This window comes from Ambystoma mexicanum, chromosome 1q (assembly GCF_040938575.1).
Source record: "Ambystoma mexicanum isolate Mex_15411 chromosome 1q, UKY_AmexF1_1, whole genome shotgun sequence".
Taxonomy (NCBI): domain Eukaryota; kingdom Metazoa; phylum Chordata; class Amphibia; order Caudata; family Ambystomatidae; genus Ambystoma; species Ambystoma mexicanum.
Genome location: NC_090922.1, coordinates 283609297 through 283634360, shown reverse-complemented (window position 1 = coordinate 283634360; position 25064 = coordinate 283609297).

The following is a 25064-nucleotide window of genomic DNA, read 5'->3' as shown; positions in this document are numbered from 1 at the left end:
GTTTGTTACACTTGTCCATGCACAGCCAGCTTAAGCAAAACCAGAGGTTTTACTCACACACAAGCACTTTTTGCACTCGCTCGTAATGGGCATATGCTTGTAGTTCTAGTTGTCACCAGCCCACTTGTTATATATATCCTATATATCAAGGACAGCTGAAAGCATCCGCGCTGTCCGCGGTTTGTGTGAAACTAACACACTCAGTCTGTGCGAGCGTGGCCCCAAAAGGACACAGTTAACCATCGTTGGAGGTTACTCACGCGGTCCTCAAATTACGTTTAACAATGTGATTGACGCCGTTATAATAACAGTGCCTTTAATGCATTAAATAATGTCCAGATATACTAGAAAGTGTCGATGTAGATACGCTTGTTCGAGTTAGAAATAGTGTTCAATTTGCACCATTTCATTTTTCCAACAGCTTCATTAAAAAAGCTTACTACCAGAACTACTTAGCAGTGATTAACTAGAAGTTGCTACTCCATGGAATACGACTATGGAGACTTGTAGGAAGACTCGATCAAGACAAAATTCCTTTCCCACATCCATCCAGGTATGCATTAAATTCGCTATCATAATCAGCATATAATTACTTACACTAGGCGTACTGAAACCAAAGAGATTATTGGGGTCCCCGACATAACAGTAATAATTTGTTGATACTAACATAGTATAAAAGTCACTAGACAGATTGGCTTGTAGGATTCTCACTGGACACTTTAACTGCCCATGTGCGCACTTCTACTTACCGGTTTCTGGTATCAAAGGTTAGAGTTTCATCTGCAAAATTTAGGTATTGACCCTACAGATTCGGTCCTACCACAACCACCTTTATGGAAACAAAAAGCACTCTTCTTGCCCGGATGCAACACTGACCGGTTGTTATTTTCTCTCTTTTTCCCTTTTAGGGAACCAGCGGCCTATTCAAAAGCAGCGCTCCCTACACTCTTACTAATGTAAAAGTTTGCAGTGTGGTAAGCCTCACTGAGTTAATTATAAACTAAGGTTGAGTCATTTGCTCTACTTTGTTCTGAGCCCAACACAACCCACTTTAAATGTTGTGTTCATTTCTCTCTTTTTTTCTTCCCCCTCCCCATTTTCTCCTTAAGGTTATAGTCAATTATAACAAGAAGAAAACCCCTGAGGGCTGCAACTTCTGGGTAAACCAAGTTTCTTTATAAGAAATCGACATTATACAAATGTGTTTAATGTGTTACTGTTCGTCTCTTTGAAGCAATACCCCTGAAGAATTTCCCTGTACAAGATTTACAGATTTAGGGAAAGAAACATGTCGGGATAATGATACCGTGTGACCGAGACATGGCTACAATAGAGCATTGATAGCTTGTACTTATTAAAAATTTACTGAGAAATCCTAACTTACATAAGGATTAAGTACTAGGCAACTAAATGTTACACGTATAGAGCTTTACTAGTAGTGTTGATTGCTTTTTCTTAGAATTGATTGCAGATTTCTTAATGTGATTTTATGTAAATGTATTTTCTGCCCATTAGTGTATGTATTGATGAATTGTGTGAGTGATAATATTTAGGTGGAGGACGTTTGTGCTGAACTTGGTGTTATCAGTTTATTATTTAATTTATCACTTGCTTTTCCTTTTTTCCCCTTTTTTGATTTGTGTCAGTATTTGGTGCGTAGTTTACGTTGGCAATGTATGTTAGATAACATTTTTCTACAAAATTTTAAAAAAAGGTTTACATTGCAGCCCTATTTAGGCTGTATATGTTTTTTAAAGCATAGAATGTAATATGGTACAATTAAAATAAATATATATATTTTTTCAATTTTCTATGGTCCAGAACTGTGTTTTGGTTTGAACTGCAAAGTTGCACACCCTCCAGGGGCCATTGTGAGTATTTATCTCACTAGAAAGGGGCGAAAGTGAGGCGCAGGATCTCTTTTGTAAAAAAATGTTTTCAGTGCGTGTGGGGCACGGTCCTCGCCTTAATCCAAAAAAAAAACAGTCCACTTCCAGTGATTGGGGATGTGGGGGCACCACCATGTCCACCCGCAGGCCCCGGTGTGTTGCAACATTGTGCAGGACACATGCTGCTACTATGATCCTGCACACTACTGGGGGCACATATAGCAGCTGCCCACCAGAGCGGTCAAGGGAGCGAAAGCATGACTTGAGCACTCCGAATGTGCGCTCCACTACGCCCCGGGTTGCAATATGGGCTGTGTTGTATCTTACCTCAGGTGCTGTGGTGGGGTTCCGAATTGGCGTCATCATGTGGGTGCTCAGAGGGTAGGCGCTGTCCCCTGGGGAGGTGATGATGGGTATCATTAGTGGGGTTGTGACATTACTCAGTATCTGACATGCATGCATGTGCAGAGGCAATTATACTCACCAAGCAGCCATGTATCGCCATGCCGCCCAGCTTCTAGATCCCGGTTTAGGGGTGACATTCTGAAAATGAAACTATCATGGGTGGAGCCTGAATAGTTGGCATATACTGAGGTGATGATTCCCTTGGCATCACATACTACCTGCACGTTGATGGAATACCAGTGCTTGCGGTTTCTATAGATTGCTCAGTTGCCCTGGGTGGACGTAGAGCCACATGGGTGCAATCAATTGCACCTAGCACTTTGGGGAAGTGTGCCACCCCGTAAAAGTCCTGGACGGCAGCCTGCCTTTCTGCTGGTGTTCTGGGCATGCATATGTGCCTGCGGACTGATGGGCGTGCAGTCATGATGGCCAACACCTGGTGTAGGCAGCGTGACTGCATGGCCTGTGAGACCCCCCCACTATGGCACTTGTCCACTGAAATGAACCAGTGGTCAAGAAGTGCAGTACAATGAGCACCTTTTCCAAGGGGCTCAGTGCTTGGGAGCACAGGGTGGGTGATGTGAGGTCATCCTCCCACTCACTCACCAGGTCGAGTATTATGTGTGGTGGAAACCTGTACCTCCCATACACCTGGTCATCAGGCATCCCAAAAAGGCTGGTCCTGTGTGTAAAAATGCAGGGCCTGGCTATCCTCCTCCTCCTGCAGTGTCCCATGACCACTGCTGCGAGGAACGGTATATTCATCGTAGCGTCTGAGCTTGTTTGTTGTTTGCACGCACTTTTATGCTGCACGGGCCGCGTACGCCTCCTGGCATACGTGTTTCCAGATTAGCGCGTCTTTTTTGGCGCACACGTTTCCCCTGTTCGATTCCATGAATACGTGTTGTAGGCGCGCATGTGGGTGTTCTGCGCATTTGCCTCCTGTACTTCCCCCGTAACGCCTACATTTTCACACGTTGTTCCCCAGTCCGTGTGTTAAGCCCCGTGTTCCACCCCCTTTTGTTGTGTGCGCCGCACTATGTGCGCTTTCGCTGTGCACGTAGCGCACGGCGTTTGATGACGTTTGCGCCCGCGTGAGCCACACACAATTTTAGCACACATCCCAGGATTTACACGCGCACGGACTTCCATGAATCGATGTGCGCGGCTTTCACACGCTTGCACTGCGATTTTGCGCTTGCGCTGTGATTCGCACACTTTCGCACACTTGTGCTGCAATTTTTGGCGCACATTAATTCCATGAATCGGCCTGCAAATCTCAAGATCCCTGAATTTCATGGCTCCAGGTGCCCTTTGACCACTAACCCCAAAGTAACAAGTCCTGAAATGTTTAAAGAGGTCAGACATTGCATGTCTTTGAGCTAAAATTATATGATTTGTATTGCAAGGTCCTGGGAGGGATACATTATTGTTCTAAACGAGGGTGGAGACCTTGGAGCCGGATGGCGCGGAAGGGAGTGAGTGAAATGTGTGTGTGGAGGTTACAGTGCCCAGAATGTCCTTTGTGTCAGTCTTAAAGCCTGCCAGGTGCACAGTATAATGATTAAGTAGCATTGTGTTAGGAGTGTAGCTCATTTGTTCTTTGACCTTCGTCGGTGAGAAGATGATTTCTGCAGCACCCATGTGATGGATAATGGACAGACTGGACTGGAATCAATGACCTGCCATCCCTTATGGTGCAGGCAGATCCTGTATAGGCACACACCAAACAGCCACATAGGTTTTTACTGTATGTATTGCGGCATCTATGATGATGTATCTCTTCTTAAGCCTCTGTTTGCACACTTTTTTGGCAGAACGTTCTTAGCAGTAGAGTTCTTTGCTGTTGCTCTTATTTGTGTTTGAGATTAAAACTTGTTATCCTTACAAGATTGACGTGGGCATTTATTCCCTAGTGGGTTGTATTCTCTCTTGTGTGAGCGTTCAGGGACTTGCCTTAAATTTGTGACCCGGACATGATCCTAGCGTGGAGGCTTCCAGGCCACTTCTCCAGAAGGAGCCACAGCCACCTACAGCGACCAGCCCTGAAAAAACATGTTAAGAGTGATTTAGCAGGAGCCATTTTAAGAGAAGTCCTCTCTGCTCTTTGAAGCAGGCTGCTGCTCTGAGGAGAGTGCAGGTCGCTGTTGGAACCGTGTAAAAAAGGAGTTCCGGTGAGCAGGCACATGTGAGTAGAAGCGATAACAAGTAGGGGACAGATGCATGGGGAAGTGTGAGAGCTGTGCGCACGTGTAGTGCAAGATCATTAATGTGACGTGGTTGTGGTTTGTGTTATTACTTATTGGTGTTTGTACTGTGAAGAGATTATTTCGGTAAAGCAAAGGTAAGGCAGGGAGCCCCTCCTTCGAAGGGGAGGGAAGGTGGTACCAGGAAAAAATATATTACTTAAAGGAGCAATATGGAAATAAAAGTAGTGGTCACATATAAGTAGTAGGCCTGGAACAAGTAGTGGTTGTTATTTTAGCTTGTTTTTTTCAGTTTATTGTATTCATGTTTTATTAGATGAAGAACAGGCACTAGGAGGAGCAGTAATTTGTTGTGTCATGGCGCCGTGTGACATTGGATGATTTTGTGAAGTAGTGTGTGCATTTGGGGGAAGGAGGACAGAAAAGGCTGGGGGTGATTTTCTTTTTTGTTGTCGATTGTCACAAGCAGCGGCAGCGTGAGTAGCGCATCAGCAGGGCTGTGCGGGGTTAGTAAGAAATAGATAGCACCATCATGGGGGAAGGAACACCAATAGAGTTTATGTATAAGGCCCTGCCACTATATCATGACAGGGTGTAGAAATACCATAAGCAGTGGATCATGGAGATGGGAGGAGGGGGGATGCCCTGCCCTTGGCCAGTGCAGGGCTCCCACAATAAGAGCTTCTTGGAAAACATGTTCACATTTTTAGTAGTTAAGTATAAGGGTAAACAGATACAGAAGAGAACATACATTTTAGACCTCTGTCGAATGTTTGAGGACACAGAGGACCAAGGGGATGGAGCAGGGCCACAGATGCAGAAAGATGGAAAGTGCCGAAGGAGAGAAGGAGAGGGTGGGGCGTCAGCGATATTTGGGGATTACATGATGTTTGGGGATTATATCCCTTGACAGCATGTCCCGCAGATGGGTACATGAATTCAACCTATGTAACCACTCTGGTGGGGAACCCTTCAGCATGAGTAACACCACAGGCTAACTCTCCCCTACCCCCTATGCACACCCGCCTGAAGTATCGGCATCCGCTGGTGTCAGGTCAAGGGAGTTTGAAGATAAGTTTGGTGAGACGTGAGGGATGTAGGGGTGTCAGAAAAAGGATCAGAAGAATGGAGATTAGGGGAGGTGCTGCTCAAGGATGGATACTGAAGGAATAAGAAGCGTATGTGTTGAGAAGGAGGGAAGCAAGGGTGAGTGGTCAGTCCTTGGATAGGAGAATATGGTGTTGGAAAACGATGAGCGGGAGGGTGACAATTATATGTTTAATGAGGGACAGGTTGAAGAAAAAGGAAGGGGTGAAGAGGAGGTTGAGAATACCTCCCAAGTAGAAAGTTCATGGGGGTGGGGCAGGTTGAAGAATAGTGCAGGCTGGATGATGTTGGCAAGGAAAAGAGGAAGTGCAAGAAGGGTGTGGGAAGTGGGGTGAAGATGAAGATGCCCCTCATACATAAGGGGGCAGGGATGTTTCAGTATGCGCCATGGCCCCAGAGGGATAAAAATAACTTGATTAAGGCTCTCCGACAGCAAACAGCAGGGGTGCCCCTGGCAATAGGGGACATCAAGAGCTTGAAGGTTTCGATAATTGGGTACCATGCAGTGGATTTGTGGGAAAAAGCTGGGTATCCGGGAATAACCCAGCGGGAGGATACATACAATGGAGCATCCTTCGACAGAATTAGAGCACAGGTGGGGGATGCGCTATGAAGGGCATTCCCAGACACCCCTGATTTACAGTTTCTGATGCAGTGTACAATGGGCGATGATGAGGACCCAGTTAAATTCATTCTTAAATTACAAGAGATACGGAGAGCTGAAATGGGAGGACAGTGGGATCGTTCTATACCATTTTTGTATTTCATTGTAAAGAGGGGATAGCCAAAGGAGGTGCAGAAGGCATTAGATAAGATCGTGGGTATTGAAGAAAGGGGGTGGCCGAAGATACAGAGTATAATGATGCGCCATTGCAAAAGAATCAAGGAGCGGGAAAGGGAAACAGCCCAAAGGCGCCCTACGGAGGAAGCGAAATTGGTAGAAAAGAAGTTGACAAAGCTTGTTGTCAAGGCACCTGTGTTGACACCAGTACAGGTGGACTGGGTAGAAAGCATGCATCAGGTTGTGAGCACCACTATTGCTGTGCTCTGAGCTGAAAGAGGACAAGGACAGTGGGGCAGGGGGCAACAGTATCTCGGTCCACAGTGGCAGCAATGAGGACCGCAGCAAGGAAGAGGGGGCTTCCAAGGAGCAAACGGGGGGATTTGGACACAGAGGAGGTGGGTTTACACCATCACAATGCTGGAATTGTTTGAGGTGGGGGCATTTTGCAAGGGAATATCTCAATGTCTGAAATGGGGTATCATTATGGGTCATAGCAGCAGGGCCAATTGCCCCAAGGACAACTGTATCCACAACAGGTTCAAGGGTATCATATTCAATGGTATCTACAGGGGCAACCCCTGACATACAACCAGCAGCCCAAAGTATCTGATATACAGGTACGGCACCAGCCAGAGCAACATCAGGGTGGAGTGACCCTTGTTAATAGTGTAACAAGCAGGACTACCACCCCCTTTGGCGCAGTAACATTGATGGGGGTAACCCCTTCTCATTCCCCGGAACGAACACATGTCCCTATTAGGACAGCCCACACAGAGCCCTTGCGTGTCCGTTCTTGCCAACAACAATCCACCCTGAAGCAGAACCCTTGGTGGGGGTGGACATAGGAGACAAACAGTTCATATTTATGGTGGACTCAGGTGCAACAAAATCATGCATCATGGGACAGAATTTCCCATTATGACGCAAATATCTCGATACGCAGGAATTCTCTGGGGCTATTTTCATGGTTCCATTGACTGAGGAGTTGGACGTAAAGGTGGGAAGGAAGGTGGTGCGGGCTCCCCTACTATATTCTGAAATTTCCCAGTCAATTTGCTAAGCAGGGACCTGCTCAGCAAATTAAACATGACAATATAATTTACAGATTGCGGTATAGTTTGTTCCACATCCTGGGATGTGTGCATTAAGGGCAATGTTGATAATGTACTTAATGACAAGGGAGGTGGTGGTTCGCAGGACAGCTATCGACCCAGACATGGTAATATATGGTGCCTCAGATTGCTAAACAGTGTTGATGAGTGCCCACAGATTTAATCTTTCGTCCAGTTGTGTCACCTGAGGTGGTGGCGGGAACGATATGGTCGCTGGATTTACAGGGATTGTTGGTCTTTGACAAGAGGGTTCTTGTACTAGGAATTGACAGGGATGGGTGTGAGTGACGCACAATGCTTTGTATAGATCCAACAGTACAACTAAAGGAAGGGACGGGTGATTAGCTGTTTGAGAAAAATCACAAAAATGCAGAAATAATATTAGAGATTTGTATCCGCTGTGACATAATGGTACAGTACCGAAGGGTGCAGTGCCCCCTGATGGCTGTACAAACTCCACCTCTATTGCTCGATGAAGACTTACAACACATGCCTTCACAGTTGTAGACTACAAATCCACATGATGTGGGATTACTAATAGACATGACTCCTGTGCATATAATACTGAAGCCAGGTGCTGTCCTACCCAGGGTAAAACAATATTCATTATTAAGGGAGGCAGAGGAGGTTATGAGAAAGAGAATACAGGCCTTACTGGACCAGGGGATCATTGTGCCATCGACGTCTATGTCTATCACAGCGACATACCCTGTCAAAAAATCAACAAGGGGCAATTGGAGAATGATTCCGTTCTTGCGCCCCCTTAATGACATGGTACAGAAAGTATTTGCAGTTGTTGTGAATCCTTCAAAAAATTTAAGTAGTATCCCTAAAGAAGCCACACACTTCACTGTAGTGGACTAGAAGAATGCATTCTTCTCCTGGTACCTCATGGAATTTACACAGGGCCAGATGCTTTTCGAACATACTAGGTTACCTCTGGGGTATAGTAAGAGCCAGAGCAACTTTAACAGAATACTGCATGCTGATTTATGGGATATTGAGGTGTGCAGCACGATTAACCAGTATGTGGATGATCTGTTAGTATGTAGCGACAGTGAGCCAAAGGGATTTCATTAAAATCCTACAATTGCTGGCCTCTAAAGGGTACAAGGTCAACAAGACTATGTTGCAATACTTCCAAGTGGAGGTGCTCTATCTGGGACAGTTCCTATCAGTGAATGGAAAAAGTATAATACCAGATAGGGCAGTGTCAGTATGCGCCACCCTCAAACCTGCCTCAGTTAAAGAAATGGAGAAGTTTTTGGGGCTGTGCAACTACAGTAGGGCATGGATCTTAGATTATGCTTCATACCCAAGACCACTTCTCCAAGCCCATAAGGAAGCACAAAATACAAAGGACCATAAGTTACAGTGGACTGCAGATATGATAAGTGTGATGTCTAAAGGAATCCTTACTTCAGCACCCGTACTGGCCACCTCAGACTACACACAGGAATTTTACTTGTTCTCACACTCAGATGGCCAGCTCACAATCACAGTATTGATACAGAAAAGTACTATAGGCCAAAAGCCGTTGGTCTATTACAGTGGCATAATGGATTCAGTGATGCAAGGGCAGTTCACATGCGAACAAGCTTTAGCAGCTGCTACATTTGCGATAGAAAAAATGCTCTACTACTGCAACGGGGTGCTCTTTTACATTGTATGTAGAACATTCTCTATTTGCCATCCTAGAAAGGTCAAAGAAAACCTTGACTAAAAAGAGATCTTCAGCGTAAGAGATTATTATTTTGAAGCCCCAAATTCATGTGTTTTGATGCAAAACAGTGAATCCCGTCACCTTCCTAACAGTTATGCCCACTGCCGTAGGTCTGACAATGCACGACTGCGCCAACTATGAGGGGGAGGAGGATGACATCCCCAAAGCGAAAGATTGCGCATTGGCGGAAGGTGAGGTACTCTTTATTGGTGGGTCATCCACAATTGACCAGGAGGATGGACAAAGACATACAAGGGCAGCAGTTTCACGACTTGAGGAAGGGGAGTATGAGATGGTAGTTATGAAAAGATTGCCCATGTATTATTCTGCACAGGCGGCGGAACTCACAGTTCTCATTGAAGCATTGAGATCGGCCCGAGGGTGCCATGTCACAATATATTCAGACTGAGCATACATCACAACAACTGTGCTTGCCGGTCTGTCCCACTGGAAGAAATGTTGGTTTCGGAGGGCAGTTGGATCCCCAGCGCAGCATGCAGCACTTCTAAAAATGCTAAGAGAAGCATTTCCCAGCCATCTATTGAGGCAGTCGTCAAGTGCACCATCCCCGTTAAAGGAAGAGATGCAATATTGATGGGGAATGCAGCCGCCAATGTGACAGCCAAAATGGTGGCGTATCTGCCAAATAAAATGCCTGCTGAGTACATCGTGACCACCTCACCAGCTAGAGAATATCCAATACTTACAAAGAAGGGCATCAGAAATGGAGAAAGAATTGTGGCTACAAATGGAATTCAAGTAATCCCCAACATTTCTATTGTGGAGACAAGAGAGCTCGAGTAATGCCTCGGGAGCTGTTAACAGTAGCCTTTGAATAGTTACATTACCCATCGCACAGTTGAAAGCAGCGCATCACAGCAGATATACAGGAGGACTGGTTTATACCAAACAACCAGACGAGCATCACAGAAAGGGTCATACGTTGCACCACATGTCAAGGCTTTAGTACAGGGATGACACTTGACATTACGAAGCACATTGCCCGGCCCTAATGGGCCATTCCGTGAATTACATATAGATTATGCTGATATGGGTAAGCGCTGCAATGGCACTAGGTACCTCCTAGTAGTGGTTTGCCCTTTCTCAAGGTGGGTGGAAGCAGGGCAATTAAATGTGTCTGCCAACAGATTGCACCTCCCAATATTGAGAAAACAGACACACCAGATATAGCAACCATGACAGCGACAGATCACAAATGCATGACCACACAAACTCTGCTGACTGGTGGCTTTGTGTACATTCACAAATGTGTGCATAGGTGCAACAATCTTTGGTGCCGTAGGCCCTATGAGGTGGTGTTTTGTGCGGCTGCTAGCTCCATATTCTTGTTTTTTCATGAGCTCTCTTCTCTCTCTTTTTCTCTCTCTCTCTCTCTCTCTCTCGCTCTCTCTCTCTCTCTCTCTGCTCTTTTTTGTGTCTTTTGCTTCCATTTCAGGAAAGAAGATGATGACTCTCACAAATGTAAATAAGTAGTAGAGATGCATAAATGACAATATATGGGCCTATGCCTACTATCGTGGAATGACCATTACTGAAGGTCTATGTATGAAATTGATGGCACTGTTGGGGCTTTATTGGGTAGAGTATATTCTGGGGGGAGGTCCTATAAAGAGGGGAATGGGACTGTATATTTAAACAGGACATTACATATAAACATGAATAATATTAGTGGATTTACATTTATTAGTAGCAACATGAATACTAACAATAATAATGGAAATGCATATATGAGTAGCAATAGTGTTCATACTATTATTAGTGCTGATTGTAGCAGGAACAACTCAACACAAAGCATGAATGAACAATTGGCATTGAGAGTTATAGTGAAGAGTTTGGTTCCAGTAAGTCAAGGAGTGTTTAATAATTCAAAACAGTATGGTGATATTTTGATAGTACTGTTACAGGTGACACCCTTGAAAGCATGCATAGAATAATGAAAACGGAAGTACAAAAAAAGTATGATACGTATCAAGGACTATGTTTGGATGCGATTGAGGATATATGCAATCCCATATTTACCATCTCTTGGTATACTGACATGGTGGCATGCGAAGAAACATTGCACAAATATGGACTGATCATATCACAAAGCTCACGTGTATTGCAACAATGGAAAAGCTGGTGCGAGTGCACAGGGAAGAAGTGTATAATAATAATAATAATAATTTGGCACTTATATAGTGCTATGAACCCTCAGGTATCTGAGCGCTGCTTATTATTACCCCTGGTGTGTGGACCTTGGAAGGATGAAAGGCTGAGTTTGGCCCCGCCGGGATTTGAACCTGTGCTAGCAGGCTCTGCACGGATGTCAAAGCGAGCGCTCTACTCGCTGTGCCACTTGACCGGCTATATGGACTATATTTCCACAGCCAGGATACAGTCTTTGTCGGCTTGAACAAACATTGCAATGAGACTCACCTGATTGCAGACATGAAGAGGGGAACAGCAGCTGTAATGGATTAGTACTGGGACTGTGGCCAACAAGCTTACTTGCACCTCACACCATCATGGAGGGGCTGTTGTTCGCTAGTCACACATCATTCAGTGCTGCTAGTAATCCCAGAAGAATACCTGCAGGGAGGAGTACTGGCTGCAGAGGAATCAACTAGCCCTGCTATATTCGAAGAAGAAGAAAATAAAAACGTTGTCCGTACAATAGCTCTGCATTCTGCCAGGAAAAGGACAGTTCCAACAACTAAAGAGGACAAAAAGATTGAATTATATATCCAAATAATCTTCTGCATTGCTTGCTAAAATACCAGAAGAATATAGGCACCTCCGCTTAGCAAAATTCTTTTTCGCATCTCTAATGTTTCCTGGAGTACAGGATGCAGCATAGCCAAATAGTTGCAGATCATGTTCTGGGGGCTGGTCCAGCTCAGGAACAATACAGAGAATGGGTTGAACATGATCAAGGTTGAGTTACATGCATTGAGACTTATGGCAATGCAAAACCGCTATGTGCTGGACATGTTAGTAGAAATGGAAGGCAGGGTTTGCAAAAGGTTTGACAATTCCTGTTGCACATTTTCGCCTTCAGAGGATGCAGAGAATGCGTCGTTATCCCACATCATTGCAGCTGTCCATGGCCTGGGTGTTCGTATAAAGAAGGAGGGAGGAGCACAGGAGAGTGGCTGGCTCACCATGGCATTTTACTGGGCCCCGTCGTGGCTAGAAGCGATCATGAAGATATTGATGCCCATCATTGTGTTCATCCTTGTTATTATGTGCACCTGTCAATTGGGTCTTTGATGTTGTGCCAAAGTGGCATCCAATAGCACAAGAATGATGATATCAATTGGGGATTCAAAAGCACCTTGCGGGATAAAAAAAATATCCCACAGTGTGAACCTAAGCATGAAATGCTTGCCATCCCATATGGAAATGAAGATGACCACCTATATCACACTATCATTACCCCACCCCCAAATATAGATAACTATACAGAGATTTGGGTGGACATGACAGGGGGTGGGGCATGCATCTATATGACTTGCTCACCTGAGGAATATGCACGTAGTGGGGAGAGGTTTGCGATCAGTATGCAGGGCATAAGTACCAATAAAAGGGACACAGCCATATGAGAAAGCAGAGAGGAGACAGCAAGAGCACAGGATTATTAAGGAGTTTGTTACGAAATGGGGGGAATGTTGGGAAGGGGCGACACTGTCCCAACCCCAACATGCTTTAGAGTAAGGAAAGCAGCATTCGAAGCACTAGGATTAGTCAGGCTGGAGGGAGACAGTGGTAGGACCCCACCCCAATATAATCAACCCACATAGTGTAGCCCAAGGTGCAAGCAAGACTGCCATTTTGTATAGATGTTACTGCATTTTGTGCAGATGTTAGTAACCATAGGGTGGAGACAAGGCCTGCACAACGAATGCAGCATTTCATGCACTAGGCCCTAATTGCAAGATGAGGGAAATCTCAAGCCATGTCCGAGCTCCCATGAGGCCAACCCACACCCCCGACTGCCCTAAAGCTAATTTATTGTTCTAACAGTGTTGCAAATATGCTTTTCCATCTGCAAGAAATGTCCCTACAAGGCCACGATCATAGACCAGTGCCTGATGTGCATGTTATTTCACACTGGCCAAAGCATGAATAGGCCCATCCCCAGGCAACCACGAGTTATAGCCCATATAACTGACTAAACCTTAGGATCCCTGAATTACATGGCACCAGGTGCCCTTTGACCACCAGAGAGGACAGCCATTGCACTTCTTTGAACTACAATTATATGATTTGTATTGTGAGGTGCAGGGTGGGATACACTATAGTTCAAAGTGAGGGTGGAGACCTGGGAGCTGGATGGCGCAGAAGGGAGTGAGTGAAATGGGTGTGTGGAGGTTAGAGTGCCCCAGAACCTCCTTTGTAGCAGTCTTAAAGACTGCTAGGTGCATAGTATGATGATAAAGAAGCATTGTGTTGGGAGTGTAGTTAATTTGTACTTTGACCTTCGTCAGTGAAAAGAAGATGATCTCTGCAGCACCCACGTGATGGAAGACGAACGGACTGGGCTGAAAACAATGACCTGGCATCCCTTATTGGGAAGGTGGATCCTATATTGGTGCACATCAACCAGCCACACAGGTTTTTACTGTATGTATTGCGTCTCTATGATGATGTCTCTCTTCTTAAGCCTCTGCTTGTACTCTTTTTTGGCAGAACGTTCTTAGCAGCAGAGTTCTTTGCTGTTGCTCTCCTCTGTGTGCGAGATTAAAACGTTTTATCCTTACAAGATCGTCTTGGGCCTTTCTTCCCTAGCAGGTTGTATTCTCTCTGGTATGAGCATTCAGGGACTTGCCTTGCCATCCTTAGGCCAGTATTTACAAAGTAGCCCTGACGGAAGAATGTGGGAAAGGTGTGTGGTGCAGTTGGCTTGGAAAAGAGGTTGCAATAGTTTGCAGTCGCTATCAATCACTAGCAGGTGGAGTTTGAGCTACATTTTTAGAGTTCCACTGAAAACATGGCTTTTATGGCCAAGGGCCAATGCATTCCAATTGAGAGAGCATTGTATGAGAAGGAGCAACAGTTGAGGGAGGGTCAGTGGGGGCAGCAGACTAATACGAATATGAAGATTCAAGAATCAGAAGGAAAGTACAGTGAGATGCAGTCATCAAGTTAGTGGGAAGCAAGAATACAAATGGTTTTATAGACAAGTAGCAGGGATTTCAAACAATTGTAATTTTCATGTAGAACAAGACAGTATGGTACAGGTAAGTAGATGTGTATAATGATCTGGGTAGGTTGAAAAGTGTGCATGTTGAAAACCTTAGGACTTAGTTAAGGCATGTCAAATATTTGAGGGGGAGACCAAGAAGCAGGCTTGCACAGTAGACCAGTTTCTTTATTACAAGAGTAGAGATACGTGTTTCAGTTCAGGGGTGATTTAAGTTTCGCAGATTTCTTAAATGTTTAGGAGGTTTGTCAGTGGTATAAGTGGCCATAATTAAATGAAAGAGTTTAAGGTTGCTGTCAAAATGATCCCCAAGGGTGAAAATTATGGGTGACACAGTGAAAAAGTCTGGGGAAAAGAGATGAGAGAGGGGGAGGGGTTTCGGTGTTGGAGGCAGGGAAAAAGATGACTCATGTCTTTGAGGAGTTGAGCTCGAGGCAGCAAATTCGGCAGTTGCTTATGCATACAGTTTGCCAGTGTGAAGGAGGTGAAGGAGAAGATCTGAGTGTCAGTAGCATGAAGCCAAAAGAGGAAATCAGTTTGTAGAGGGAGGGTGTATATAGGGTGAAGAGAAGTGGGCCTAAGACAGATGCTTAAGAAACACCAACTGAAATAGATGTTCGGGAGGAGGCGCTTGATTCCCATGAGATGGAAGAGAGATCCAAAAGAAAAGAGGACCAAAGTCAAATACATTGTCCTTTAAGTCAAGAAGATAGAATGTTTGAGGTAGGGAGGGGTGATGAACAGTGACAAATGCAGTCTAAAGGTCTAAAAGGATGAGAATGGAAGAGATGTGAGAGTCATGAGAAATGGAACGCAAAGCGATGATGAAGATGTTTGGAGTCTCATAAGAGGTTATACACCAAAATCTGCATTGGCGACAGTCGGCATCCTCTCGAGGATATTAGAATGGTAAGGACAGAGAGGGACAAGCCTGTAGAGGAAGGGTGGTTGGAGTCAACAACTGGTTACTTCAGTAGAGGTGTGAGTGTGGCTGTTTTATAACAGGCTTGTAAGATACCAGCTGAGAGCAAGAGTGAATACGTCAGAGAGGTGAGCAGAGATGACAGGTGCAAGTTCATGAACAATGTATGGTTTAAAGCGGTCAGTTGGAGTGCAGGTTGGGTTGGCAGAGTAGAGGATGGGTAGGTGTTTATGGATTAAAGTGGATTAAAGTGGGGGTAGAAATGAGATAGAGAAAATAGTGTGGGTTTTAGGAGACCAGTGGGAATGATGGGGGGAAGGAAACAGAAAGATGTGTGGACATGGCCCCCCTTGTTATAGTGACCTAAAGGGAGGCCAAGCCAACAGCAGAGAGGAAAGAGGAAACAGAGTGGTGCTTAAGGTGGGAACACATGGTCGACGGGATAGTTTGTGAGGATTTGATCAGAGAGAGCAACTAACACTAGTTTAATTTGATGGCATAGCTGTATCCAGAGATGTTTCAGGGCCAGTAGAGAGTTCTTGTAGTCAGTGTTACCAAGCCAAGTGACCTACAGAATACCACAAGGCCCTACTAACAGTTGCATAACAATGACACAAAAATGAGACAATACGTGTGCCACTTTACCAATTGTGCTAAGGAATGCACTGAATCATGGGCCCTTAGGTATTCTCATTGGTGAGTAGTATGACTTCATTTGAAGCAATGTTCAAATAATCAGTGATCTATAATTATGCATCTAACAACAACAGAAGATGATGGAAACGAATATGCTGAATTTGAGTTACCCTTAACTCCATTTAATCCCTAGCCTCCTACTCTAATCTTCATGAGGAGAAGTCGTGTTAACAGTCATAGTTGCCATGATTGGCGTGATGCTCTCTTAATTAATTGGGGAGCTCTACATAAATTAGAATTTGGTGTCTAATTGAGTTTTGACTTATTGACTAAGACTAAGATTATGGGTTCCTATAGTGATACCCTTATCGTTGTCTTTATACATGATTAATCATATTGCTGGTCGAGTGTTGAATAGGATGGACCCCCTCTAGGACTTCACCTATTGGAGGCCGCTTGACATTGAAATTTACCGATGCGCACCGGATAAAACGCATTTATTTTAGTTCTGTCTTAGTGTAAAACACATTATTATGTTGTGTTTCTCGAGTATCAGTCTCTGGTAGCAAACAAGTGAGATATTGCAGACATACCCCTGATGAATTTCTGCTTGGCTATTACAACAAATTATCAGAAAGAAACATGTCGGGATGAGTTTGAATGAGAATGAGATTGTTTGATTGATGAATAGTATGAATGAAGTGTTTGGATGTGACTTATGCTCTAACAATTGCACAGCACACAACACTTTAATTTAGTAGACATCTACAAATAGGTTTAGTAAATAGACCCTGTAATGCCTACTTTTGTCTGCTCTCTTTTCTCCAGTGTACATAATGAGTAATATTTGATGATTTGCACTCGTATCTAGAGATTGGTTGTTGTTTTATTGTACTTGGTTTAACTTTTTAACCGTGCTTGATACTGATAAAATTGTTTGATATATTTTTGTATAAAATTAGTCCTGTGAGTGTATTTAGAGACTACGGGTTTGATCTCTCTATCAGCAATCTTAGTTCATCTGAGTAATAGAGAAACCTAACCCCTAGCACTCTTTTGTTTTTGTTGAAGGCTTCACCTAATTTTGAGGATTCGCTAGAAGTGGGACTACAATTTCCTAAAACCTGCCTTTGTGTTTGTTGGGATGCACTGAATCATAAACATGTGACAGATAATGAGGATCAGAATCAGTTCAATGCAATGGGTATCCCTGTGTCGTGAAACCAGCTACCACACATACAGTAGATGCTTGCAAGGACTAATCAGTGGAAAATAATGTTTGAAGATGCAGAAATCCCAACATGCCTTTTCTAACAACACCATTAAGACAACAGAGGCATAGTATTCGTACTCAAACTCTATATGCAGTCAATCGTTTCTTGGGGTTAACAAACGGATGTACATGAACATATGACTGTTGCACAAATGAATGAGATAGGAATAATGAGGTGTATGATCAAAAGGACATTAACACTAATTTACTTCTTCTGCACTAATGAATGATATGACGGCAATTGAAATATAGATTAAAATATATAAACAATAAAGTTATTTGGATAACTCAATATTGAACTCATTTTGAGTTATTTTGGGAACTCACAGTATGACGGTCTTTAATCTAAAAAGAAACCGCTGCTTTACAATGACAACAGCAAAGAAATATTCTGAATACTATCCAATATATTTGTTAGGCAATCAGAAAGCAACATAGCAGCACAATGCAGAAAGATCAGGGGGGTGACTTCCCTTCAGGGTCTAGTATTGTGTGGAGAACTGATGCAATAGATGTGGGAGATGGTAATGGTTAGTACAGTGTCCAAGTGACCATCATTTGTTTGGGTAAACATAAGGATAAAGGTGGCAGAAGATGTTTTCATTTTTAAGTAATCTGACTGGGAAATAGAGATTGTGTTAGGGTTATGTTTAAAGATTCTTACACATCTTCACCCACGTTTTACGAATTGAATCCATCCATCCTATATTTTCATTGTCACTTTCTCAATGAGAGAGCTCATGACTACCTGTCCAACATCCTAGGGGTATCAACATGTATTTTGAGAGGCCCATTGGCCATCATGGGCATCACCAGAGTTTGTTGTCTGGCATTCCTGCTTAGTAATGTTTCTAGATTCCAAGTGAATTACACCATTCTTCCTTAGGGAATGTATGGATATACTGGCACATGATCAGGGCTTTCCTAGAGTTATTGCATTCATGTGAGAGTCAGAGTAATAAATACAGACTATGGGGGAAATGTTGTATTTTCCTATTGTGAAGCAATGGCTACTGCCCTGCAGGAGTACAAGGATGAGAAGTGGCTAAACCACCCAATCAGCCCTGGCACTTCTACAAACCAATTGTGATCACAAGGGGGAAAGCGGCACAGTCAAGATATATACCTCCTTAGTCTGTTGTGGTAATGTGGGTAGAGTACATGCTATCCTCATTAGAGGGATGTGAATGTGCTCACAATAGTAACCCTCACAGTCTAGTACAGCAGTCCGAATAAAAATAATGTCCAATCAAGTTTCTTTAAAAATGTATATACTAGATTTGACCATATGCAATAACTGTACTATTCACATAATAACAAAAATGCACCCCTGTGGAAAGAACACTGAATATGCAGTTTATAGAGAATTCAAACACTCTGGGTAATGTAGGATAGGTGAATGGCAAATAAATGATTACAATGTCTCGATAAACAGAAATATCATGGTTGAAAAAATGGGGGTTTAGCTGACTCTAAGGTCCCAAAATGTACCATGGTACCTGGAGCCTTTCAAAAGAACCTGTATCACGTCTTGATGGTTTGCAGGCTTTGGGCCAGGATTCTGGATGCTCAAGATGCAGCCCGGGCAGTTTCATGTGCAGCGAGTCATGCTTGAAAGTGCTGAGCTGGCATCAAGTAGGTTTCAAGCAGCTTCTCAGTGCGGTTCAAAGGTGGCTTTTGAGCAATGTAGTTCTGATGGCTCACCAGGGTTGGTTCAACGGTCGAGTTGAATCAAAAAGTTGGCAACTACTTTTTTTTCCTGACAAGTGAGGTGAAGTTCCCGCAGTAAGAGTCGAGGTCTTGCAGTTTGAAGCTGTGATACGAATGCTCTGATGGGATGAAGAAAGAGGCAGCAGTTTGAAGTTGGTGATGTGCTCTGGATGGTAATATCGGAGGTTAGCCAGGTTAGAAGGATCCAGCAACAGTGGTACAAACAGTTTGAAGAAGTGCCAAAGGCAGCACAGGGGGTACTGATTCTAAGACCTTTGAATCTGTCAAATTATGGTTCAATGGTGGTCCGACTCTTTAGAACACATCAGACCAGCTGCATTGCTGGTGCAGTGATTCCCAATCCAGGGGCTCAGAGACAACATTGGTCCTTGTTTTCTTCAATCCCAACCCGGGGGATGCTAGCCAGCACCTTCATGAGTCCTGCTCCTCCATGGAGGGACGTGGGTACACATGCAGCTTGCAGAGAAAGGCAGATCTAGTCCAACAGCAGTTCACTACAAATGTCCCCTCAGGATGGGTAGGAAGCACATCCTGCCTCTGCCTTGGAACTCCTTTCTTCATCACTGGCCGAGAGATTTCAAAATTAATGCTCTACCAAAAAGGTCCAATTCATTCTTCCTGAAGTCCTTTGAGTCAAAAATTGAATCCAAGAAGGATTGGGCACCTCCTTCCTTTAAAATGCAAAACTCAACCTAGGATTGACCAAAAGCAAGATTGCGTTATGAGGTATTATCACTGTTAAGTTAACAACTGACCTTTGCCTTCTGGCAGCATACCCATCGTGCTTTGCTGTGTAGGAAGTGCAGGAGACAGGAATGAAAGAGAAGCACACTGAAAACCACGGAGGAGGAATCCTTCCTCCCTCTTTTCTGCTCTGTCTTTCTGTCCTAGCTGTCTGAACCTGCTCCCTTCCCATGCATGCTACTTAAAATGCTCTTTGCTATGCAGGCTGGTCCTTACATTTAGTATGTGTCAGTTGCAACTCAGTTCTCAGGAATTCCCTGCTGTGCAGTTTGTGGGCTGGAGAGAGGTGTTATCTGACCCCACAAAAGATCAGAGAGACGCACAGAAGTCCTGACCATGTTCCTGCTGGCTCGGCATAGATAGCAGTCTGCCTAAAATACATGCAACCCTTCCACAACTTGCCTGGGCTCACAGTGTTGACATATATTTGCTACACAACCAGATGTTGCTTTAATAGTTATATGAACTACCAGCCACCACACCAAACCTATATGCAGTTTATTTTTTCAAGAATTCCCTGCCACGAGGCCACAGCTTATCATAATTGTTATGGTTTTTGATCAGAGGTGCAGATGTAAATGCAACCCCCATCTGCGGTGACGTTCACATCTGAACCCGCTCTGTGCCACTGGAGATCAGGAGATGTAGCTCAAGAGACTGATGCAGCCGTGCCCAGGTGTCACTATTCCTTAGACATGGAGCTTTCTAAAAGGGAGTTCTTATTAGCGGCCCACACTTTTTGAGATGGAATTACCGGCATCATGTTATTATTTAATGCAAGTCTAAAAAGGCAAGGCTTTTACACCTTTACCTGATGGCAATTACTCACAACTATTCATTTAGGAGAATAAAACTGTTAAGTGCAAACCAGCTAATGGTTTATCCAGGTGATTTGTGAAAAGATTTTCTACCCAGCATTGATGGTGTTGCTCCATAGCAAAGATGCATATTAGGTAAAAGAAGGTTTTGGGTCCCCAATTATCCAACCAGAATCCATTTAACTGAAACATACTACCTTTATGGAGACAACTAATAGGATGACTGAAACCAATTGTTCTTCCCTGATTTAGCAACTTCCCAGTGAGAGGTTCCTCTACTTTGTGATGCCTTTGAAGAATACACCACCTACAATAATATCGTTAAATATATTTAGTTGCTCTTTGCTTAAATGTATTTTTATATAAATTGTAGAGACCAGCCCAAAGGAAAATTGCAGTCATACATAGCCACTTTTTTGCCTGAAAGACTTCCATTTGACTGTAAAAAACCCAGAACATGAAGCCCTCAATGTGTTTTACCTAAGACCGCCAATAAGAAAGAAACTACTTTCAATCAGCTCTAAACTGGTGTTTATAACATCAAATCATATTGTCAGGTGTATGTGATCAAAAATAAAATGATAAATATAGAAATCCAAAGCAAGCACCTTATCAATGCCTGCCTACAATCCATGTCCCTATAAACACATTTCAATGGATGTTAATTGGCAAAATAACACTACATATCTGGCTTTAAGTTCATCTTTATTGTTTTGGATAATGCCATAGAGTACCCAGAGTGCTTCCCTCCAAATACGAACCCAACACAATACACTTTCATGATGCAGATCACCTACTTTCCCAGCGTGGGTATTCACACAGGATGCTTAACTGACCAAGGAATACTGGTTATATCCAAATGGATGATGATATTTAAAGACATGATGGGTATAAAAGAAATAGTAGAGATCATGGATCTCCCCAGATGCATGACTAGAACATCTACCAGGGTGGTTTAAAAGAGGGAAATAAGACCACCTTTTGGCTAGACAGAGCATGTGTAACCTTCACATATCTGGGGCAGTTGTTTTATCTCATGGAAGAGAAGCAACTACTTCTTCCATGATGAACCAAGCTGCTACTGGATAGGTAGCAGAAGAAGCCCAGGTGCCCTGATCCCATAAAACATGCTGATGGTCAGGAGGGATGTGTGGGTAGGAATGGGGCCAAGAGATCACCCCTGCTCTCTAATGTGATAATGTTGAGGCCCCCCGGTAGAATTCTGTCTGATGAGCGTAAATATCCCCCTGGGGATGGACTGTACCTCACTAAAACATTTGATTTATGGTCACCCAATCCTTTTTACCCCTACCCATGTATTCCAATAGAACAATGTTTGAAACCATTAATAGAAGTTTCATTTGGAGGAAAATGAATAACTAAGTGAGTCTTTAATGTCCAGGCATGAAGAAGCTGAAGCCACAGGGCTATAGTGTGGAGAATATCTTTAAGTCCTTGATTGACAATTTAGGCCCATGCAGCCGATAGTAAGGAGGTTTCACAAGATCAGCATATACCGCTGAGGTCCACATTATTTTAAAATTTGAACCAGGTGTCTAGGGGCTTTTAGGTCAGTCCTGAGCTCTGTAGTTTGTTTAAATATAGCCTTTTGTCTTAGACTGGCAGACTTACATTGAGAAAGATAACATTGTTGCACTCCAGAGAAAATGCTATTTTCGGTAAGGATGACAATTCTGCATGTCATACAGGCTCCTCTAGTGTTAAATATCTGATTTTAATATGTGCAGGTAAATCACTGCTTGCAATGTTTAATATCTACAATGAGGGATCTAATATAGTTGATTTGTAAGAGGCACAGGGCACATTGTCTTTTATATGAATAGATTGCCTGATGGATCATGTATCACCCCCTACCCCTTCTCATGGTGAGGACTCCAACACATGGTTAGAGAGTTCTATAAACATTCTGTTGTAGGTCAAGTCTTAGCGTCCACCGTGTGCTGCCACTTAATCTGTGATACATTAAATAAAATGGGGCTGCAAATGTGCAGTAGGCTCTTTTGTATGACATGCATGCCCTTAATGCTAGGAAGCAAGCAAGCTTCCCATCTGCATTTACGTTTAAAGCCCATCAAGGCAAGTTACTAATTGACTACTACTTCTTAGAGGTGGAATACTGGGGATTGGTAGAGAGATTCAGATTCTTTCTGACCTTATCTGATAAAGTGACCACAACCCTCTGTGTATTAGGTAACTCTAGCTAGAGCTAACAAGGAACTTGGTGCAGTGAGGGCATTGCACACTCAGATGGCAGACAGGTTTGGCAGCTCTGTAAAATGGTCAATGGTCAGACTCGAGGAGACTCTTACAGCCCTGTACAGTGCAACTCTGCCTGACCTGGAGGCTATAATGGATCAGTTTGGTACATTTGGGGGTATATAAATTCAGCTGCACCAAATATGACAACACCAATTCATGCCCTTCTGATACCTAAATCCTCAAGGAGCAACAAGCTAAAACAAATCACAACTGCATCCACATATTCATGGTTCAACAAAGAATGTGGGCAGAAGAAAAAGCATTTCCCTTAGGTAATTAGGAAGGCTAGGCTATGATTAGTGGAAAGCTTCAAGATGACTACATGAAACTAGCAAGATGAAATGACATGCATTGGTGAAGGCAGAGACAAGACCTAGGCCCTGGCAGATCTGGAGCTTTCCGGCAGGTCCAATGATTCAGAAATGTTGCTTCCGTGGCTCTGCAGGGTGCTCAGGGCAATGTGGGTGGAAGTGGGTTTCAGGTCCCTCCTGTTGCACTTTCTGAAATTCTACTAGGCTGACATTGTTTAACATCAGGGATGGCCTTGAGATCTGCTAAAAGTGACATCTAACCCATAAAAGTCAGAATACAGAATTTGGGTTCCGGCACTTTTTAGTTTGTTAAATGCCATTGTAACTTCAAGGATAATTCCTGCATCCCAGACATTGTTTGAAATAGTCCAGATTTTTTTAACAAAAGTGGACAGGAGACAACTAGAGAATTATCAAGACAACACACTCCATGATGCCATTAGTAAGCACTAAGGCAAGGTAGTTCTTTCAAAGACAATAAGATGCCTGGATGATGCTTCAGCTCTTTCCCTCATTAAGAATGGATTTAGAAAGAAACTGGGTTTCCTTCATTTAAGGGTTAAACTATACTCAGCAGGTAGAGATGTTTTAAGGGAAATGCTGACCGCTAAAAACAGGGATGAATCCTGCGTTGGTCTCTGTTATCAGGGCTCTACACAAGAACATCAAAGGGCTGCTGAGGAATGAGCATGATGTTGAGATTTCTAGTAGAGTTTCCGTTAAAATGGGTGTTAGACAGAGCTGTGACCTTGTTCCAATTTTGTTTAACTTATTTAGATTCCTAGCTGCAGGTTGTAGGTGTCAATCTCCCAAGGATGATAGCTGTTACAGCTGTGTTTTCAGCCCAGACCAAAAATAGCTCGATTAACATGATGAGAGCTTTGCGTCACACTGCAAAGCCAAGGTGCTCGAGAATAATGGCCCCAACACGACAATGATGGGTTGGGGCTTCTGGCACTGCCCAGGGCAACATATAGTCCTACTAGTCCAGTAGTATGAGCCTCCTGGAATTAAAATCCCCTATTTGGGTTTTTGGAAGTCACAGCTCAAGGAGAGTGAGCGTTCTCTCAAAGAGGTTACGTGGATATCCTGTGCTTCAATTATATCTTTGGTGGCACTTCTGACTCTGCTCCAATGAATGCATATAAGAATATGGACAGGACCAGGTCATCCAGTTCCAAGTCATCTTTTATTGTGAGCTGCAGTAAAATAGGTGAAATAAAACATGCTTCCATGATCTCTTCTGTGCGAGAACATTGTGGTGGCATATTAAAGTGGATAGCCTTCAAGTAAGCGAGAACTTATTTTTAAGTGCCTGTTAACCCACATCCTCCTCAACTATCTCATACAGAAGGAGTTAGGGCTGAACCACATCATCAAAAAAATCAGGAGCTGCACTATTGTGGGCTACAGTGGGCATAGGTGTGGCCGATAGATGCAGACACAGTTTGTATAGTGCATCTGCAGGAGTTAATGACCTTGAGGGGTGCAGTATTAATTAAATTATCCATTTGCCTCCACACACACAGGACTCAAAAACATATGTTGTTATGGAAGATCTGAAAATCATCAAGGCATCCCATTGGAATGTGGTGGCTGTAGCCCAGCAGTAAGATTGTTATGATATCAAATGTATAAAGGAAATGAGACATATCTAGATGAGATGACTTTAAATTTGGCAAGTGCCATGTTTTTTTGCACATTTACCATCAATCTTTTTCGTACGTTATAATAGAAATACAAATCTGTAAATTATTACTTATTGTCAGGTACATAATGCACAAACAATCTATAAAACATCTAAGGCTAAATGCCTCTATCACCTTACATGAAATCCTCTTATATTCATATTCCAATCAAACTTTGTTTCCAAGTATTTTTCTACATAATATAATAATAATAATAATATAATAATT